The sequence below is a fragment of the Palaemon carinicauda genome, chromosome 5 (genome assembly GCF_036898095.1).
Source record: "Palaemon carinicauda isolate YSFRI2023 chromosome 5, ASM3689809v2, whole genome shotgun sequence".
NCBI lineage: Eukaryota > Metazoa > Arthropoda > Malacostraca > Decapoda > Palaemonidae > Palaemon > Palaemon carinicauda.
The window spans coordinates 169,735,481-169,758,047 of record NC_090729.1 but is presented as its reverse complement, the minus strand read 5'-3'; the positions used below and the strand labels follow the sequence as shown (position 1 = coordinate 169,758,047).

The 22,567-nt window shown below is 35.0% G+C and overlaps 1 protein-coding gene and 2 long non-coding RNA genes across 6 annotated transcripts in view; all 3 read right to left on the bottom strand.

The window, feature by feature from the left end:
- The window catches only part of LOC137641610 (prostaglandin reductase 1-like), a 581,256-nt gene that overhangs the window by 364,853 nt on the left and 193,836 nt on the right, over positions 1–22,567 (bottom strand). The window lies entirely within an intron of this gene.
- Positions 15–7,558, bottom strand: LOC137640663 (uncharacterized). The gene is made up of 5 exons (XR_011044440.1): positions 7,398–7,558; positions 3,304–3,382; positions 2,580–2,654; positions 2,023–2,129; positions 15–410 (listed from the first exon to the last, which is right to left on the bottom strand). It is a non-coding gene; the product is annotated as an uncharacterized lncRNA (long non-coding RNA).
- Positions 13,963–19,437, bottom strand: LOC137641607 (uncharacterized). The gene is made up of 3 exons (XR_011044558.1): positions 19,343–19,437; positions 18,245–18,348; positions 13,963–14,315 (listed from the first exon to the last, which is right to left on the bottom strand). It is a non-coding gene; the product is annotated as an uncharacterized lncRNA (long non-coding RNA).

The following is a 22,567-nucleotide window of genomic DNA, read 5'->3' as shown; positions in this document are numbered from 1 at the left end:
AAAACAAGTTTGAATAATTTTGCTGATGAATTCTTTATTTTTAAAACCTAGACAAAAAATAATAATTTAATGCTTGTTTTATTTCCTGACAAAACCATGAATAAATATTTCCTTTAGAAAATAATGTAATTATTCCAAAATAATGTAATCTCTTTTATTATATCTGTCAATGACAGCGATGTTATCGATGGTAGTTGTTATCGCTATGACAAGTCTTAAAAAAAAAATGATAATAGTTAAACCGTCATAGACACCTGTTCTCCTTTGGCATCAGACAACGGCAACAGGATCCTCCCACGGGAACTGCATCTGCCACAGCAGTCTTCCACCAGAGGCTTTTCCCTTCCGGGCATTTGGACCAAAAGCTTCATTTCGTTCAATTCTCGTGATAAGATCACTGTTGTCTTAATCTGAAACGACAAAAGAGGATAGGGTGTTAATGGGATGCACCCGGGGCCTCCAAAGCCTGGCTGGAAAATAAACGTAGGCTATACATTTAAAATTACTACTAACTCATTAGGGTAAGGGGGAGGGCCTCTATACTAAGCCCCCGGCCCTCCAAATCCTTAGCTACGACCCTGATGAGAGGGACGATCTAGGGCTAAAGGCTTGAATTTCTTAGCCTTAGACAGATGATTTTACAATGTTCGCTGTCTATCAATGTTTAGTATTGTGAGAAGCCACGGTCGTCACTTATGACCAAGTCCAATGTATGTAAGTTTTCAGGCCTTATGTTGTAATAATTTATAATAAAATATATCTTTCTAACATAAGATAAATGTTTACTTGTCATACGTAAAAAAATATTTATCAGTACATACATCCAGTGAAAGATTTATTCACTAAGCCTAAACCCCGTGAAAGATTGATTAATGAAGCATAAATCCTATGAGAGATTTTGTTGACTTAAAATTTTGTGTATCAACTTTTATCACACAAAGAATCCTTTTCGAGTCATCAGATCTAAACCTAGTCTGACTAGTCAATCAGATAATGAATTTAGAATAATTGTAGATTAGAATTAAATCTATATAAGATAATGATTACTTTAAATTACGATTCTGTCACCATTAACTTCGAATCTAATCTCTCAACCTCTTCATGTGAGCTGAATCAGATTAAAACAGTAATAGAAAATACTTATCTTACTGGTTTGGATATATCATCTTTTAACTTACAGTTATTATTATGATTACCTCTTCTCTTTATTTAAATATCAATCTTTGTAGGCTCTTTCAAGAGCTGGAACTCATGTTGACATAATGCAACCTTAGTCTACAGATTTTGTAAACATTCTATTCATTAAAGATTATTCTGTATTTCGATAGAATTACTAACTCCATACAGTATATATATATATATATATATATATATATATATATATATATATATATATATATATATATACTGTATACACATACACACACACACACACACACACACACACACATATATATATATATATATATATATATATATATATATATATATATATATTATAACTTATGGTCAGATTTGTTTCAAGCAAAGACGAAAATTGCAACTGGTGCCGAGATGTTTAAAACTACTTTTATCGTGATTTTTCGTCAGGCATGAAATTACACTTCATTATAAACGCTTGGATGGGGAAAAAATACACACATATTTGAAAATTCCAAAATGAATAATCAAGTTTTAATAAATGGAAACCTTGAGAATCTTTCATTTGGAAAATCTAAAGATTGGTTTTGATATATATATATATATATATATATATATATATATATATATATATATATATATATATATATATATATATGTATGTATGTATACATATATGTATATATACAATATATATATATATATATATATATATATATATATATATATATATATATGATACTTAAACCATCTCATCTTTTTGTAGAATACAGTATGTCAGTCAATGAAGTTCAGCTAATCATTCCTTACGTTAGGAACCAGTTGAAAATGAACTGACTTTTGAATGAATTGTTACCGGTAAAGATCTAACATTGTGTTTACCTGAATGCGTCTCTTCTATGGTTTCTCTACTATCCCTCTAGAGCACTGGTGATGGCGTCAGCAATCTTGTTGCACTTGTCCTCGTCGTCCACGTAGCCATCTCCGTTCTGGCGGGAAACCATAAAAGATGGACAAGTGAGATATACAAGCTAGGAATAGATGAAGCTAGACCAATAGAGCTAGACCTTGTTGTGAATACATCATTTTCACTGTTCGGCGATCATTTGATAGTGATTGATCATCTTAGGCACATAATTGTATTATTCAGGTTCCCCTAATTAGGAGATATATATGCTCATCTATTAAATAGTTGGTCATTATCATTTACTCTAAAATTCTCCCATACTTTAGGCATTGAGTTTTCATCATGGGAGATTTAAAAGAATAATAGTATCTCCCTTCAGCTTTATATATAACTTTAAATATTGAAGTTAATAAATCAAGCTTTTATTTATGTAACGCTAACTTTATCTATTTAACAGTTTTAACTTGAATTTTGTGAAACACTCTTCATATGAAGTTGAATTATCGCTATTTGCAACATAAGCGGAATTTACCTTTTTGCTGTGCACCAATTTGTCTCCAATGGTCACTTCAAAGTAACCACTTCTATTCGGGGTTCTTTCGCCAACCTGAAAACTGGAAAAAATAGATGGTCAAATTAGGAAAGAAATCCTAAACAACATATATTTTTCTTAACTATTAATAAGATATGGTCACAAACTTATGATAATCTGTAAAATCTGTACAATGCGGTACTATCCTATTCGGTTCTACTCTAGTGTACGTCATTTTGTAACTCTCTTTTGGTTGGGTTAATTTTCACAATTAACTCAATAAAAACAAGTCACGGAATAGTTTAAGAATTTAGAGCAATATCTCCTAACATTACAGCTTACAACACGCCACTTGTCAGTCATTAGTGACCATGAAAATTCACTCCCAATAAGACGACTCTCTCACTCTCTCTCTCTCTCTCTCTCTCTCTCTCTCTCTCTCTCTCTCTCTCTCTCTCTCTCTCTCTCTCTCTCATTTAATGCTGACTCTCAAGGCTAACATACTGAGCCGAAACAATGCTATCCATCTATCCGCACCCAAGTCCAAGTTTGTGGCCTACAAATTTAGATTTGGACTTTGACTACGACGTAACTCCAGTTTAACATTAAATTACGCCACTGTTACGCCAGATTATTGTGAAAATCTCTCTCTCTCTCTCTCTCTCTCTCTCTCTCTCTCTCTCTCTCTCTCTCTCTCTCTCTCTCTCTCAGTATATATACTTACTATTTCTAGTTGGCCTGGGAACTTAGCCTCAAGTTCCGCTTGTAGCTTGCGGAACTTGGAGGCGTAACCTCATGCCCCGCTGAAAAAGAAAAAAATAGAAATGGGTTACTGTTGATCCAATGAAAATCTTGATAATTTGATATTGCTTTTAGTGGCAAATGGTAATTTACGATCGCTATCGATATTTCAGTAAGGTCTTTTGTAAAAAAAAAAAAAAAAAATAGAACAGGGAAGTTCGATATTTTCAAGGTCGCACGTTCAAGTTAAGCAAGATCATCTTTAAGAGATTCTCCCGTGTGTATATACATATATTATATATATATATATATATATATATATATATATATATATATATATATATATATATATATATATATATATATATATATATATGCGTGTGTGTGTGTGTGCATTTCTTGTGACAAGCGTTTTCCCTTACATTTTTTAGTCTACATGTAGTGTACGCGTCCAGTAAAAAATGAGGACCTAATAACTGGATAGATATGAACACATACGTGCACACACCGACCTCTCACCAGGGTATGACAACACACTCTCACCCTACCCGAGGGACCGGGAGAACTGAGCGTGACCGGAAAGATATATATATATATATATATATATATATATATATATATATATATATATATATATATATATATATATATACTTGCTCTTTATTATATAGGGGAGATCTCGGCTATCCTAACCGCAACAGTCACACTCGAAAGGCTTACCACGTAATTGCCACACATCTGTTGCAAGCTTTCTTAAACGGCGTCACATAAGCATAATAATTTTCTCCTATTTCAGTTATATTACCGTCCGAGCTTTATCACTAATCAGCCACAACTATTTTGAAATTATATATGTACTTCTTCGTACCTATAACACACTACAATCAACAAGTGATTTTCAAAAGTCTGTATGAGTGGAGATAAAGAATATAAACTACCCTGAGCTCGTAAAATTTGGCAGCCATATGCTGTAAGATGCCAGACCACGAATACGTGAGACACGCCTTTAGTCACTTGAGTAAGATTTTGTCTATTTTAGTGATGTAAACAAAACTAGTTTCTTTTATCTCTATTTTGAAAAATCTGCTTAGACTACATAAACAGTTATACTGATGTAAAGCGATAATTGTAACGTAATTATATATATATATATATATATATATATATATATATATATATATATATATATATATATATATATATATATATATATGTATATATATATATATATATATATATATATATATATATATATATATATATATATATATATATATATATATATATATATATATATATATGTATATGTATATATATATATATATACATATATATATATATATATATATATATATATATATATGTGTGTGTGTGTGTGTGTGTATAAAATGTGTGTGATTGTGTGTGTGTGTTTGCAAATCATCAACGTCATCTCCTCCCACGTCTATTGGCGCAAAGGGCATCGGTTCGATTTCGCCAGTCGTCTCTATCTTGAGCTTATAAATCAATACTTCTCCATTCAACATCTCGTACTTCACTCCATAGTCCTCAGCCATGTAAGCCTGGGTCTTCTAACTCTTGATATATATATATATATATATATATATATATATATATATATATATATATATATATATATATATGTATATGTATATATTAAAGTTAAAGCTAGTTTGACGTAATAGGAAATATTTAGAGAGGGTATATCGCTATGTATAAAATTAGATCGACTTTCCATTCAACCGCAAGGCCGCAGCTCTACAGCATTTCGAAATACAGTACTGTACGACAGTGATTTGGACACTTATGTTTGCACCGAGTTCATGATTATCTCTGGACAATTTCGTTGCCGGAATTATGTAAAGCATGCAATGACGTGAGGATGAATTTAATCTATGAGATAAGAAAAAAAAAACTCTTGATCTATAGTAAGATGAAAACAAGTGTTTGTGGAAGTGAAGTAGAAATATAAAGTATTAGAATCAAGCACTGAGAGAGAGAGAGAGAGAGAGAGAGAGAGAGAGAGAGAGAGAGAGAGAGAGAGAGAGAGAGAGGGGGGGGTGAAATTCAAAAGCGAATACAACCTAGTTTCATACATATAATTTGAGAAACAAAATTTCTGATGAAAAAACCCGTTACCACATTTCATATTCCAAAGATTTAAAGCCATAATAACTGCTACGACCTTTAAAATATTCGATTTTGTCTCTGAAAATCTTTTATCATATGTTGCATCTGCTTTTTTTCACTTTTTTATTTATTTCCCCATGACAAACATCAGAAATAAAACATTAAAGAGTGTTTGGACTCTCGCTTTGTCACAACGACACTAGATGGCAGTGCAAGTTCTCTGCTCAAACTTTTTAACAACAGCGAAGCATCTTGCATTCTTCTCGCTATTGATCGACTTGAATGCTGCAGTCATAAGCCCATATTGTACATCATGTATGTGATATTGTGCGCATTTTCAATGTGTCTGTGTTCAATTGTTTTGTATTGCCCTAGAGACCTAGACCTATGACATTTATAAATCATACCGAGTGTAATTTTCATTATTTGAAGTGCCCTTTTATTCAATGCTCTTTTTATTTTTTTTTCTTATTTAAGCATCACATAAGCAAGCAAGTAAATCTCAATAATGTTTCATTATTAGACAATTAGATGGATCTGAAAGCTCTGTTCAAACTTATTATCTGCTTTCAAACATATTAACAAGATAATTATCAATATTGATCTTGCTATCGATCGTTTTTTTTTTTTTTATTTTGTGGGGAGGGGGAGGGGGGCGAGAGTGGTCCACTTCTGACTGGAATAAGAACAAGCAACGACATATGGTGTAATATCTGTCACTAGGGGGCCTGACCTTCTACGTCACGTCACCATCGTGAACGGGCGTCTCCAGGAGAAAAGTTGGCAGAAGTCCATCTCAATATAAAAAAGGATGAACCATCTAATGTTGTGATTGCAAGCTATATACTTTATATCATATATGTAACCGATGCGTATCTTCAACGTAGGCCTGCATATACAGTATTATATGTTAGCTAAGATAAGAGAGTTTTTCCATCATGATAACTCATGTAACAGATGTGATATACCAAAGCATGTAGTTACAGCATATACTTGCCTAAGTGCTTTAAAAATACTTGCACTTAATTTCTAATGCAGAAGACTGTTCGAATACGAGACCGTTTATACAATTACTCAAGAAAACATATGTTACTCTTCTGATTCCCGGCAGCTATATTTGGGCGAGGTTGTGGAAAGTACCATTTATTCCTCAGCCTGGTTGTGTAGGTTACCATAGCGCAGAAACCACTAATACTAATGAGGTTATCAAGCTTTGCGTGTGGAAGCAAATTATAGACTATTACACAAGCCGTTTCTAGTGTATCCATATGACTATCGCATTAATGAAAATGACTTATATTGCACATGTTTTAATAAAACATTCAATAAATTAGGTAAAAGAAGGCACATTGGATTTTCCTAAATCGAATTGGCTCCTTCCGAGAATCGAAACCGGACTCTGCCTCTGATGAGTCATTATATATATATAAATTATATATATATATATATATATATATATATATATATATGTGTGTGTGTGTGTGTGTGTGTGTGTATGTGTGTGTGTGTGTCCCTCAAAGCATTTGATCCATCCGATTTCACTTTGAAAGTGAAGTTTATCACCGTTTCTTGACCTTAGCACATGCTTGTATCCACTTATGTCTACACCTGGGTGAACTAATGGGCGGTTAGCCGTGAACATTAAGGACCTGTCAAACATGGACCGAATGCTGTAGCAACAACGAGAATCATATAATCATAACGTTGCAAATTTCTCAAAGCCATTCTAATATGAATAAGAAATGTTTACTCAGCCTGACTGATCTGATTTTCTGTTTCTTCTTAGTTTAGAATTGACCTTCAATATCACTTAGAACTTTACAGTTACATAACCTATAAAGTTAATTCAACCCTCCAAAGTATTGCTCCAGTATATTTTCGTTTCGGATCAAAATTTCTTTTACAAAACAGCCTGTGAAATGTTTAAAACGAGAATACAATACCCACCAGTACTCCACGTTGACCCTAAGCTTGGTCATTGCTGAAGAAAGGAACCGTCGAAACACTTTCGTAAAGTAAATGCAACACAGATAATGGAATACTCTTCCTCACTCTATCGCTATCACGCTACTGATTCAGGAATTCGGGTCTCTCTACCGCAGCTGCTCGATAAATAGAGAATGGAGAACGATAGTAGGTCTGCCAATTCAACGGAGTCTTGTTGCCAAATATTTTGAAAGCTTCGCGGTAAACCGCCATTATTCTGCAATAGTGGGGTCGTTTACTACATATTCTCAGTGATGTTTTATTTACGCAGTTTCTATCAAATTGGAACATATGAAATCTAAAGATAAAACTACATTGAATATCATTTTGATAAATTTCTATTTTGAAGAAGTCCCAGAGCTAGTCGATCGAGGTCGTGATTTTCACATGAGTCAAGCATTGGCCTACTTTCTCTTTCACACGCCCAGAGCAGTTCTGTGGTTGCAATTACATTTAAATAGATGAATAGTAGTCATAAGTTAGTGTAGCTTTCACTCTTTAAATATCGCATTTACGTAATGTGACTCCCTTTCCGTCTAAAGATCAAATAGTCAGTTGCAAAGGTCACGCAATAGCTCTATCGATTCGGGACGTTTAATTGAAACGCATGCATTACATCATTATGCCATATTACAAATGAATCATAGGGTATATAGTAGACGACTGAAAAAACTACTCAATAAATCAAAAGACCTCATTATGAATGTTTTATCAAGAATTGTACACCTTTCCATCATGAGGTTCAATACTAGGCTACACAGTTTTATTCCAGCTGTGACCAAGTTTTGGAATGATCTTCCTAATCGGGTAGTTGAATCGGTAGAACTTCAAAAGTTCAAACTTGCAGCAATGTTTTTGTGTTGAACAGCCTGACATAAGTCTTCTTATAGTTCATATATGAAATATCTGTTTTTAATGTTTTCAAAATATTTTATCTTAATTGTTCATTATTTCTTATATCGTTTATTTATTTCCTTTCCTCACTGGGCTATTTTTTCCTGTTGGAACCCTTGGGCATAGCATCTTACTTTTCCAACTAGGGTTGTAGCTTAGCTAATAATAATAATAATAATAATAATAATAATAATAATAATAATACGATTCTTTTTTCCTAGTAATTATTATTTTCATTGTATCACCTGTCTGTTTTTCGTCTTAACTTTCTTAATTTACAAACAAGCCTTTGAGTGTGCAAAACTTACACCATTAGGGTGTATGAATATTTTATAAAGTAAGCTGCGCGAGAGATTTTATGAAAGTATTTCTATACATGACTCATCCCAACAGAGAGAGAGAGAGAGAGAGAGAGAGAGAGAGAGAGAGAGAGAGAGGGAGAGAGAGAGAGAGATGTTCACAATACTCCTATTGTTAGATTTTCCGCATAAGAAACTCAAATTATATCATCATGGTTGGTGTGAGGTGGGAAGATCGTACTACGAATAAGGTATTAGCGGTGACATGTAATGAACGGCCAGATTCTGGAAGAAACATGATTCAAAGATTGAAATCGTTCAGACAGGAGGCTAAAAGGAACTTTTTCGTTCGTTTTAGATTGCCTTGCCTTATGCAAGACACGGGATCTTGCGTTGGCAGCCCGTAATACATAATATGACTGCAATCAGAATGCAAAGATCCACAGAATAAAATACCCATACTAGCGGTAATTGGAACTGACAATGTGTGATTATGTAATAGAAATAATTATTATTATTATTATTATTAGTATTATTATTATTATTACTAGCTAGGCTAAAACCCTATTTGGAAATGCAGGATGCTATAAGCCCAGGGGCTCCAACAGGGAAAATAGCCCAGTGAGTAAAGGAAACTTAAGGAAAAATAAAATATTTCAAGAGTAACATTAATTTAAATATCTCCTATATAAACTATAAAAACTTTAACAAAACAAGAGGAAGAGAAATAAGATAGAATAGTGTGCCCAAGTGTACCCTCAAGCAAGAGAACTCTAACCCAAGAGAGTGGAAGACCGTGGTACAGAGGCTATGGCACTACCCAAGACTAGAGAACAATGGTTTGATTTTGGAATGTCCTTCTCCTAGAAGAGCTGCTTACCATAGCTAAAGAGTCTCTTCTACCCTACCACGAGGAAAGTGGCCACTGAACAATTACAGTGCAGTAGTTAACCCCTCGGATTTAGAAGAATTATTTGCTAATCTTAATGTTGTCAGGTGTATGAGGACAGTGGAGAATATGTAATAAATAGGCAAGACTATTCAGTATTTGTGTGTAGGCAAAGGGAAAATGAATCGTAACCAGAGAGAAGGATACAATGTAGTACTGTCTGGCCAGTCAAAAGGCATCATAACTCTCTAGCGGCAGTATCTCAACGGGTGGCTGGATAAGTGGAATTTAATAGTAATACAAAAACTGGCAAGTGTGAGTGTGGGTTCTAGCAAGCGAACTCGGGCTCAAGACCGTGGGAGTCCAGGGTACAAAGTCTTAGATTCGACCTACTGCTCAAGATGACGAATATGCCACGCAAATCAATAATTGAAACAAAGGGATGCTAGTTTACCACCAATTACCTCACAGAGAAAGAGTAATACTGCTGTAGTTAGTAATTGTGAGATTGGAAATTTTTATTATATCAAGAGAAAATTTTGTATATTGCCAACATCATTGGGTAGGCTATCTAAATGATAAAAAGTCCCATCTTAACAAGAAAAGACTTCATATAACATGTGGTTATAAAAGCTTTAGAAAAGCAAGAATTCCCCTGTATAGAAACTAAATCAATCTAACGCTGCATAGACAGCAGTACTTATAGCTACATATATTAAAACTAGCTTAAATAATGTTATGTTACTGTTATGAACTTACGATGGTAACGCCATATTAGAATATTTTGAAACTCCCAATACAATAACCTAAATTAGAAGCTGTCTCTCAGGATTACAGAAAATATATAGAGACATTTATGATTAAACAATTCCCAGGGTTAACTTCATAGCCTCTGTACCATGATCTTCCACTGTCTTGGATTAGAGTTTTCTTACTTGAGGATACACTCGGGCACGCTATTCTATCTTGTTTCTCTTCCTCTTTCTTTTATGAAGGTTTTTTTTTTATAGTTTTTATATGATAGATCTAATTTAATGTTGTTACTGATCTTAAAATATTTTATTTTGATTGTTATTACTTCGATTACAGTTAATTGATTTCCTTGTTTCCTCACTGGACTATTTTTTTTCTGTTGGAGCCCTTGGGTATATAACATCAAGTTTTTCCAACTAGGGTTAAAGCTTAGCTAATAATAATAATAATAATAATAATAATAATAATATTCCCTTTCTCAAACTTTTGGATGCAACAGTTTTTGAATACTGACGACCTTTCACCTTCCTATATATGTCGCTTGTATTCTTTGGAACAGCTAAAAATGTGCCCTGAAATTTAATAAACGCTCAATAGCAGCAACCCATGTGTTCGTGTAAAGTATCAATATATTTAGTATATACATAAATTTAATGCACTTAAAGGGCTGGTCCTATACAGCAGGGGGAACTCTACTCTCTACAGTAGGTAGTAGGTTGGCCAGGGCACCAGCCAACCTTTGAGCTACTACCGCTAAAGAGTTATTGGTCAGTTACCACTTTCCGCTTGGTAAGGGTAGAAGAGACTCTTTAGCTTTGGTAAGCAGCTTTTCTAGGAGAAGGACACCCCAAAATCCAACCATTGTTCTCTAGTCTTTGGGGGTGCCATAGCCTCTGTACCATGGTCCTCCACTATCTTTGGTTAGAGTTCTCTTGCTTGAGGGTACAGTCGGGCACAATATTCTATTTTATTTCTCTTCCTCTTGGTTTTTTAAAGTTTTTATAGTTTATATAGGATATATTTACTTTAATGTTAATACTGTTCTTAAGATATTTTATTTTTCCTTGTTTCCTTTCCTTCACTGTTGGAGCCAATGGACTTATGGCAACCTGCTCTTCCAACTGGGGTTATAGCTTAGCAAGTAATAATAATAGTAATAATACAGGACTCACAGTCATTTTATCATGTTCGTTCGAAAATACTCAACATTTCACACCGCATATTGCTCGTGTATAGTTAAATCCATACTATCGAAGCACAATGTGAACAAGAAAGTCTTCAGTTTCCTCTTGAAAGCCATATCTTCAGTCTTTCGAGTGTCTAATGGGACCACCGGAACTCTCAGGGTAAGAAAATGAAATTTCTCAAGGGAATTTAAACAAGAAAAACCTTTAACTTCGAAATAAAGTTCAATTGCAGAAAGTGCATGGGTCTTTCTTCAGAAAATTTCTCTTGATAAGTTGTGAATTAATTTATTTGATTTTATAAATGAATATCAATTCTGATGACCTGGCATTGGAGCCTCCGTGTTATGCAGTATTATTATTATTATTATTATTATTATTATTACTTGCTAAGCTAAAACCCTAGCTGGCAAAGCAGAATGCTATAAGTCCAAGGGCTCCAACAGGAAAAATGGCTCAGTGAGGGAAGGAAACGGAAAAATATTTTTTTAGAACGGTAACATTAAAATAAATATTTCCTATATAAACGATAAAAAAACTTTAACAAAACAAGAGGAGGAGAATTGAGATAGAATAGTGTGTCTTCTTGAGAGTAAGATGTAGATTCAGAAAGCTAACGAGATGAAGTACAAAGCCTAAAGATGAAACCGGAGGAAAACTCCAATTATAGACCTACCACCGTCTTGGATTAGAGTTCTCTTGCTTGAGGGTACACTCGGGTTTGCCGTTCTATCTTATTTTTCTTCCTCTTTTTTATTTTTAAGTTATTATAGTTTATATATAAAGATTCAATTTAATATTGTTACTGTTCTTAAAATATTTTATTTTGATTGCTTATTACTTCTATTGTATTTTGTTTATTTCCTTGTTTACTTTCCTCACTGGTCTATTTTTCTCCGTTGGAGCCCTTGGGCTTATAACACCTTGCTTTGCCAACTAGGTTTATAGCTTAGCTTCTAATAATGATGATAATAATAATAATACGCCATAAACTAACATTAACAGAGGAAGGATAGGAAGAGAAAAGAAAGGAATCGTGCTCGGAGGTGGAGTTGGAGTAAAAGGCTCATTACTAAATATAGGTCGGGACCTAGAGAATGCTGCAAAGACACCAACCATTACAAGATGTAATGTTATTGTTGTCTTATATTGGATTCATTTTCAAGATATTATGTGAAATTTGGGGCATATGCCACAGGACTGGAACTGGAGAGGTCTTAAACCACGTAAGTACAATGAGAAGAAAACCCTTAGTTGCAAGATGAAGTGAAAGCTAAGCGATTTGGCAATGAGACAGAAAAAAGAAACTAGAGACGGAGGTTTAAGTAGAAGGTTAAAAAGTGAATGGGTTAGGACTAGAAGATACACTGCAAAGAGCCCTGACCCTTTAATATGTACAGCAACAAAGGCATTAGACATGCTTTTATTCATGTCTGGGGTTTGGTCTATTTTCATCAGCACTCTGACCAGTGCAGATTGGTGACAGTGGGAGACTTGTCTGATAGCTCACAGGGAACTAACCTAGTTTGGGTGTCCCTGATACAGCTTTATTCATTATGGGGATACAAAAAACATTTCAATATGTCAAGGTAACCCCACTCAGAAAGGGTTAATCTGTACTCTGCATATATGTAATAATAGCAAAATCTCTGCCGTTATCAAAATTTTATCTATTCAAATTGCCTGAACTTAAAATTTGTAAATCAGTGAGAACTTATAAAAACTTCAATTTATTGAAACAGAAGGTTAAAGAATATGAGTAGCTAGCTTGAATCGTTGAAAGTGAATACTTGGTCAATACTTTACATCAAAATAGCTTCATTTTGCTATTTATATTAGTTGTTAAAACTCCTGTTTTTTCACTTTTTATTTTCTGTGTCATTGCTTTAATAAAACAATTTAAAAGACCACAATATCAGAGAGCTCAGTAACAGGATTTGTTCTGAAAAGAGGAACAAAATAACGTTATTTTGTTCTCAATTTCATAAAAAAAGGATTTTTATTTACCACTGTAGTTTTTTTTAAAACAAATTCTTGATTAATAAACCCAGTCATTCCATTCTCTAGTTTACTACATGCAATAGATTGCCCTCCTCATCCGTAATCTTTGCAGTTTCTCAAGCAATCTTTATTGAAAGAGATGTACTCTCAAATGCATTGCAGTCGATATGGCATTTTCCCTGAGAATCTTACCGCAAAGTTGTACGTTATATACAACCAAACAAATTTGTCTCTACGCTTTTAATACCTCAAAAGGAGAACTCTTGTGAGGCTAACAGGTGACTGAATCTGTGGAACTATCAGTGTAGAAATCGTGAACTCATGACACTAGAAGCCTTAATGAAAGAAATGGGTTGAGCTTGTGGTTAAAACACTGACCTTTTAAAAGAGCAAACGATACTGTAACTTTGTACAAGCTTAAAAAGGTATCATACTTAGTAATAAATCACAATGAGGCTTGACCTGCTTAGCATTACCACTGTGAAAAAAGGAAATGAGTACCATCATTATCAGTCTTAGTTGCTTTAATACAAAACTATAATTCATTGCAAAGTTAAATTTTCTTTTTAAAAGTGCGGTAATGTAGTACTGATCATAAAACCAAACAAAATTAAAAGGACAATTTAGCACTGTACATCTTTAACAAATAGTCATAAATATTAGAAAAGAACTAAAGAGATTCCTCGTGTTTTTTCTCTTTCATAGCCTGAGTATTTTTCCCTGATGTGACTCAAAGCAAATCCTTCCACCAAGACTGAATCTGCTTCAGCAATCTTCCACCAGGGGCCTTTCCCGTGAGGGCTTTAAACCACTAGCTTCATATCATCCAGTCCTCATGACAGGATCACAGTTGACTCATCTGAAATATCAAAGAATTAATAAGGCTGTAACATACCAAAATCTATATACTGTGTACAGTAATCTAACACATCGTAAGACAACAAGCTTTAAAAATAAAAAACAAAAGAATGCACTTCCTTTACCTAAACCTTTGGTGTACCACTAATAACATGCTTTTATGCGACCACTGTAAATTTAGCTAAACATTCTTTGTAGCATTACTTCAGCCCCAGCTCCATTACAGCCTGATTTTTGCTTCTCCTTTGCTCCCTTCGGACTCTTTCTACTCAGCTGCCTAACTTCAACTTTATCTTGTTTCCATTTTGAACTAATACTTAAAAGCAAAGACCTATCAGTCTAGAAAAGTGACTCTGGTTACATTCGCTCCTTTTGGACTATTTCTGCTCAGCAGTAACTACAACTTTATCTTGTTTCAATTTTGAACTAGTATTAAAAAACAAAGACCTATCAGTCTAGAAATGTGACTATGGTTACATTTAATTATTTTACAGTACGCCTATATGTGTTACATGTATACAGTATCTAAAAAAAAAATCTTAGCAGATATGTCACGTTAATTTTAGTTTCCTTAATTTCAAAGTAGTTTTCTCTTAATTTCAAAATAGTTTTGCATATCTTTAGAAGCCCAGAAATCAATAACCTGTTCAAATCTATGTTAAGGCTAAATGATGCAGCTAATTAACTGTAACATTGTGTTGCTAATGCTCTAGATCCCATCAGTTTGGTACACTGTAGCCTATATGGTAGGTTTAGAAGTCTGAATTTCTTAACCAAAATTAATGGCCAACTGCTATGTCGCTGAGGGAAGAGCTTTAGCAGCATAGGATGAGCGTAATAGAGGTTCTTATTTTCTCTTGACACGAATTAGCAATTCTACCCCAAAATATGGGATACGTCCGAAGTCTACTTGTATTACAATATCTGTGACTTCCCTTAGTCAAAAAGGTGGTCTCATAAGGAAAATGGAGAAATTGGAAACATTAGGGGTGCAAACATTGGTACCAGTGTTAAAAGTCTACATCAATTAAAGTTTTCATTCTTATTGGAAAAAAAATAGAAAGAGGTGCAATACTGTTTAAATATTACTCGCGAATGGAAGAGGCAAGGGGCAGTGACAATACCCTATGGAATGACTAATATAGTTATGATCAGAGCCCCAAACCTCTCCACCCAAGTTAGGACCAGGCCATGTCTGATAATGACTCAGCAGGTAGACGTATAGGCTCCAAACCTCTACCCATCCTTAGCTTAAAAGGATAGTGAGCTTGCAGACATTTCAAGAAACTATCGAGCTTGAACAAGTTTCGAACCCCAGTTCACCAAATCGCTAGGCAAGGACGTTTCTTATAGGCATCCCTTTCTTGTGTGCAGAAGTGAAAACAACATCCCTCACTTGTTTCTTGGGAGTTTTTACAACCAGGAAAGTAAGAAATGGGAACATGCCGAAAAATATCTGCAATATTATTAATTTAGAAACCACATAATTTATTCATCTTACAGATATTGTCATCCGAATGTGAGATAGTAATTGCAGCACAGATTTAGTGAATGGCGTGAACAACAACCCTGTGTTGCTGTAATCACTGAGATGAATAAATAGAAAGATAAGTCAATAGAGGATCAGATGACTTGGTAAATCAAGGCATAAAAAAAGAGAAATATTTGCAATTTTGTCCATCTCCCTTTGATGTATCTAGCCAATAAATCCTCTATGAATGGAGAGAGAAGATGAAAGAATAGCCTCCAGTCCCGGGCGTAGCGGGGTGCTAAGAATCTCCCGGTTTATAAATACTAAAGAAAAATTGAAAATATGTATTTGGAATGTTAGAACCATGAATCAGATTGGCAAGTCGCAGCAAGTGGAGAGTGAATTTATAAAATATAATTTGGATATCTTGGCCCCCAAAAATTATATGCCAAACGAATCTTCAACCAAAGCCAACAAATACAAGATACACCACAAACATTAATAAATCCAATGGTAGACAATAAGGAAATAGGGTATGGAGCTTAGATAATAGGGAATGTAACAATCACGAGACAAAGTACGTATGCTATAATGTTCTAAACCCTATCAACAACTTATAAGAAGAGACATGAGATGTGTTTTCCACAGAAATGCGAGTTATTATTATTATTATTATTATTATTATTATCATTATTATTATTATTATTATTATTATTACTTGCTAAGCTACAAACCTAGTTGGAAAAGCAGGATGCTATAAGTCTAAGGACTCCAACAGGGAAAATAGCTTAGTGAGGAGAGGAAATAAGGAAAGACTAGAAGAGAAGTTTAAGGACAATAACATCAAAATAAATCTTTCATATATAAACTATAAAAACTTAATATTAACAAGAGGATTAAAACTTCAAAAGACAGTGGAAGACCATGGTACAGAAGCTATGGCACAACCCAAGACTAGAGAACAATGGTTTGATTTTGGAGTGTCCTTCTCTTAGAAGAGCTGCTTATCAAAGCTGAAGAGTCTCTTCTACTCTTACCAAGATGAAAGTGGCCAGTGAACAATTACAATGCAGTAGTTAAAGAGGAAAACGCGAAAGGAACAAGATAGCTATAATACTGTACTGTTGTATTCCATACATTAAAGTATCAGTTATCAAACAACAACAGTAATCAGACAATACCAAAATGAGTAAAATCAGTTACAACAAAATTTTGGATTCATATCGACCTAGCCTTAAGGGGCGAGATAGAGGATTAAAAGCCTTATTTGGATGCTAAACCGCCCCCCACTTCCCCCTGCAACATTAAACCAAATCTGAAACGGTCTCAATCAATAAAATCAATAAGACAAGCAAAATCAATCATGGTCTGAAAGAAAAATGCATAAATGGCACCTGTTACTATTTTGGAAGTTATTTTTGTTATCAAATTATGCCTACTTTTATCGCCCTGTGTGTGTACACATTTGTAACAGAAATGGTCAAGTTACCAGACGCAAACAATATAAAATATCCTAAAATAAAATGAATTGTAAATTTAATTCAAAAAACATTCAGATTAAAATATATTTACAGAGATCCAGTCAAGGTTTTGGGGATAAATCTTTTGAGCCTTGCTCACATAGTGAGGTGTCTTATGGATAAGAATATATTCACATAAATTGGTGCATACATAATCATGCAACTCATATTGTATATAATATTTAAAAGTTTTGTTTGTATGACACAAAGCCTAAGGATTTTGGCAAATAAGGCATTCACGTAACAGACAAAGATACCAGACTACTATTTAGTAGTTCCAATGGGAGATATGATGGCTTGGTAAAAGGAATAGATTTAAAGGTTTAAAGGATACTCATGAATTGCAGAGGCCTTGGACAGGGAAAATACCCTAGAGACTGACCATATATACCTATGATCAGCGTTCTATACCCCTCTCCATCCAAGCTAGGAGCTGGGAAGACTAGGCAATGGCTGTTGATGACTAAGCAGGTAGACCTACAGGCTCCCCCAAAACCCCCATCCTTAGCTCACAAGGATGGTGAGGTTGCAGACACTACAAGACACTATCGAGCTTGAGTGGGACTTGAACCCCAAACCAGCAGATCGCCAGGCACGGACGTTTCCAATAGGCCACCACAACCCAAGACTGGTGCGTCATACAGTTGTTGTTATTATTATTATTATTATTATAATTACTTGCTAAGCTACAACCATAGTTGGAAAAGCAGGATTCTATAAGCCTAGGGGCCCCAGCAGGGAAAATAGCCCAGTGAGGAAAGGATACAAGGAAAAATAAAACATTTCAAGAACAGTAACACCATCAAAATGAATATTTCCTATACAAACTATAAAAACTTTAACAAAGCAAGAGGAAGAGAAATGAGATAGTATAGTGTGCCCGAGTGTGCCCTCAAGCAAGACTATATAAAGACTAAGAAGAATCAACAGCATAATTACCATGGAAATATCAGAGGCTCCCAGTGTTAGTCTCCCAGAGCATCGTGAATGGCATCCACAATCTTGTTTAATTTGGGCTCTCTGTCCACATACCCATCGCCGTTCTGAAAGATTAGTTAAGAGTCATTTTATGCAAACACAATCTCCTAACATATTGGCTCTTGCTGTTTGTTTCCCAAATAAAATATAAATGTTGACAAATATTTTAATGAAAATCTTTAACCCCTATAATTCCTTCTTAAGTTTAAAGATATATGGTCTAATGAAATATCCCATCTTAGTGAATTTTAACGGAAGGTCCTTTTCATTTGAGTTTTGTGAATCAGTCTAATTAGATATTGATAGATATTTCTAACCATAACAATCATTAACACCTATAATTCCTTTCTAAATCCTGTCATAAAATCAATATCAGGAGCCAAAATAATCCATGAATATAGACTGATACTGAGGGGGCTGACATTTCTAAAACCCACTTCACCTTATTATCAATGTCGGATGCTAAATTGTTTCTTCGCCATCTTGTTATTCAGGATAAAGTCCATTTTAAGAGTGAAAATGCAAGTTCCTTTGCCGTTTGATAGCTTAATGCCTTTACTGGGTATCTAAAGCACGTAAGATGACTTCTATAAACTTAGTAAAATACTGATGGGCATTTTAGTTTAAGTTAACATTTAAGGATGTATGAATTTCTGGAAAAGGATTATCTTGAAATTCATATAGCTATTGAAAATATTCTACTCAGAATAGCTTTTAATTATTTCCAGAAATATTTGCATAAAATCGAGTGTCACACATACATTATATAATGTATATATATATATATATATATATATATATATATATATATATATATATATATATGTATATATATATGTGTGTGTGTATGTGTGTATACATATATATAGTGTTTCAAAACATTCACAATAAATGAAAGCTCTATTTGATTATATCTAATTCCTCAAACTAGGTAAATAAGCTATTAAATTATTCCCAAGTGCAGAAAACTGGACTAACACAGTCGCTGCGAGACGACTGTACCTTGTATGATATAAAGCATACGCAGAAGAGATAGACCTCGTTCAAACATAACATTACCTTCTTGCTGTGGACAAGCTTGTCACCAACGGTGACTTCGAAGTACCCAGTAACATCAGGTGTACCCTCGCCGGTCTGGAAAAACAACGAATGCCCTTTACTGTGTGTCTATAAGCACTATTCTATGTCAAGGGAGTACTTGCAATTACTAGGTCAAGGGGAGTACTTACAATCACTAGGTCAAGGGAGTACTTACAAGCACTAGGTCAAGGGAGTACTTGCAATCACTAGGTCAAGGGAGTACTTACAAGCACTAGGCAAGGGAGTACTTGCAATTACTAGGTCAAGGGAGTACTTACAAGCACTAGGTCAAGGGAGTACTTGCAATTACTAGGTCAAGGGAGTACTTACAAGCACTAGGTCAAGGGAGTACTTGCAATTACTAGGTCAAGGGAGTACTTACAATCACTAGGTCAAGGGAGTACTTACAAGCACTAGGTCAAGGAGTACTTGCAATTACTAGGTCAAGGGAGTACTTGCAATTACTAGGTCAAGGGAGTACTTACAATCACTAGGTCAAGGGAGTACTTGCAATTACTAGGTCAAGGGAGTACTTGCAATTACTAGGTCAAGGGAGTACTTACAATTACTAGGTCAAGGGAGTACTTGCAATCACTAGGTCAAGGGAGTACTTGCAATTACTAGGTCAAGGGAGTACTTGCAATCACTAGGTCAAGGGAGTACTTGCAATTACTAGGTCAAGGGAGTACTTGCAATTACTAGGTCAAGGGAGTACTTGCAATTACTAGGTCAAGGGAGTACTTGCAATTACTAGGTCAAGGGAGTACTTGCAAGCACTAGGTCAAGGGAGTACTTGCAATTACTAGGTCAAGGGAGTACTTGCAAGCACTAGGTCAAGGGAGTACTTGCAATTACTAGGTCAAGGGAGTACTTGCAAGCACTAGGTCAAGGGAGTACTTGCAATTACTAGGTCAAGGGAGTACTTGCAAGCACTAGGTCAAGGGAGTACTTGCAATTACTAGGTCAAGGGAGTACTTGCAAGCACTAGGTCAAGGGAGTACTTACAAGCACTAGGTCAAGGGAGTACTTGCAATTACTAGGTCAAGGGAGTACTTGCAATTACTAGGTCAAGGGAGTACTTGCAATTACTAGGTCAAGGGAGTACTTGCAAGCACTAGGTCAAGGGAGTACTTGCAATTACTAGGTCAAGGGAGTACTTGCAAGCACTAGGTCAAGGGAGTACTTGCAATTACTAGGTCAAGGGAGTACTTGCAAGCACTAGGTCAAGGGAGTACTTGCAATTACTAGGTCAAGGGAGTACTTGCAAGCACTAGGTCAAGGGAGTACTTGCAATTACTAGGTCAAGGGAGTACTTGCAAGCACTAGGTCAAGGGAGTACTTACAAGCACTAGGTCAAGGGAGTACTTGCAATTACTAGGTCAAGGGAGTACTTACAAGCACTAGGTCAAGGGAGTACTTACAAGCACTAGGTCAAGGGAATACTTGCAATTACTAGGTCAAGGGAGTACTTACAAGCACTAGGTCAAGGGAGTACTTACAAGCACTAGGTCAAGGGAGTACTTGCAAGCACTAGGTCAAGGGAGTACTTACAAGCACTAGGTCAAGGGAGTACTTGCAATTACTATGTCAAGGGAGTACTTACAAGCACTAGGTCAAGGGAGTACTTGCAATTACTAGGTCAAGGGAGTACTTGCAAGCACTAGGTCAAGGGAGTACTTGCAATTACTAGGTCAAGGGAGTACTTGCAATTACTAGGTCAAGGGAGTACTTGCAATTACTAGGTCAAGGGAGTACTTGCAATTACTAGGTCAAGGGAGTACTTGCAATTACTATGTCAAGGGAGTACTTACAAGCACTAGGTCAAGGGAGTACTTGCAATTACTATGTCAAGGGAGTACTTGCAATTACTAGGTCAAGGGAGTACTTACAAGCACTAGGTCAAGGGAGTACTTGCAATTACTAGGTCAAGGGAGTACTTGCAAGCACTAGGTCAAGGGAGTACTTGCAATTACTAGGTCAAGGGAGTACTTACAAGCACTAGGTCAAGGGAAGTACTTGCAATTACTAGGTCAAGGGAAGTACTTGCAATTACTAGGTCAAGGGAGTACTTGCAATTACTATGCCAGAGGAGTACTTACAAGCACTAATACAAACAACACACCATCAGTTGAAAGGCATTATTCTGTATAGGGATGACATAACTAAATCCCCGTATTTATGAGTTATATTTCATTTTCATAAAATTCAGAAAATAAGAGAGAGAGAGAGAGAGAGAGAGAGAGAGAGAGAGAGATCTATTTCATTATCATAAAATTATGAGAAAGAGAGAGATCTATTTCATTTTCATAAAATTCATAAGTAGAAGAAAATGAGAGAGAGAGAGAGAGAGAGAGAGAGAGAGAGAGAGAGTATTTCATCTTCATAAAATTAATAAGTAGAAGGAAATGAGAGAGAGAGAGAGAGAGAGAGAGAGAGTATTTCATCTTCATAAAATTAATAAGTAGAAGAAAATGAGAGAGAGAGAGAGAGAGAGAGAGAGAGAGAGAGAGTATTTCATCTTCATAAAATTAATAAGTAGAAGGAAATGAGAGAGAGAGAGAGAGAGAGAGAGAGAGAGAGAAAGAGTATTTCATCTTCATAAAATTAATAAGTAGAAGGAAATGAGAGAGAGAGAGAGAGAGAGAGAGAGAGAGAGAGTATTTCATTTTCATAAAATTCATAAGTAGTAGAAAATGAGAGAGAGAGAGAGAGAGAGAGAGAGAGAGTATTTCATCTTCATAAAATTAATAAGTAGAAGGAAATGAGAGAGAGAGAGAGAGAGAGAGAGAGAGAGAGAGAGTATTTCATTTTCATAAAATTCATAAGTAGAAGAAAATGAGAGAGAGAGAGAGAGAGAGAGAGAGAGAGAGAGTATTTCATTTTCATAAAATCAATAAGTAGAAGAAAATGAGAGAGAGAGAGAGAGAGGAGAGAGAGAGAGAGAGAGAGTATTTCATTTCATAAAATCAATAAGTAGAAGAAAATGGAGAGAGAGAGAGAGAGAGAGAGAGAGAGAGAGATCTATTTCATTTTCATAAAATTAATAAGAAGAAATGAGAGAGAGAGAGAGAGAGAGAGAGAGAGAGAGAGAGAGAATTTCATTTTCATAAAATTAATAAGTAGAAGAAAATGAGAGAGAGAGAGAGAGAGAGAGAGAGAGAGAGAGAGTATTTCATTTTCATAAAATCAATAAGTAGAAAATGA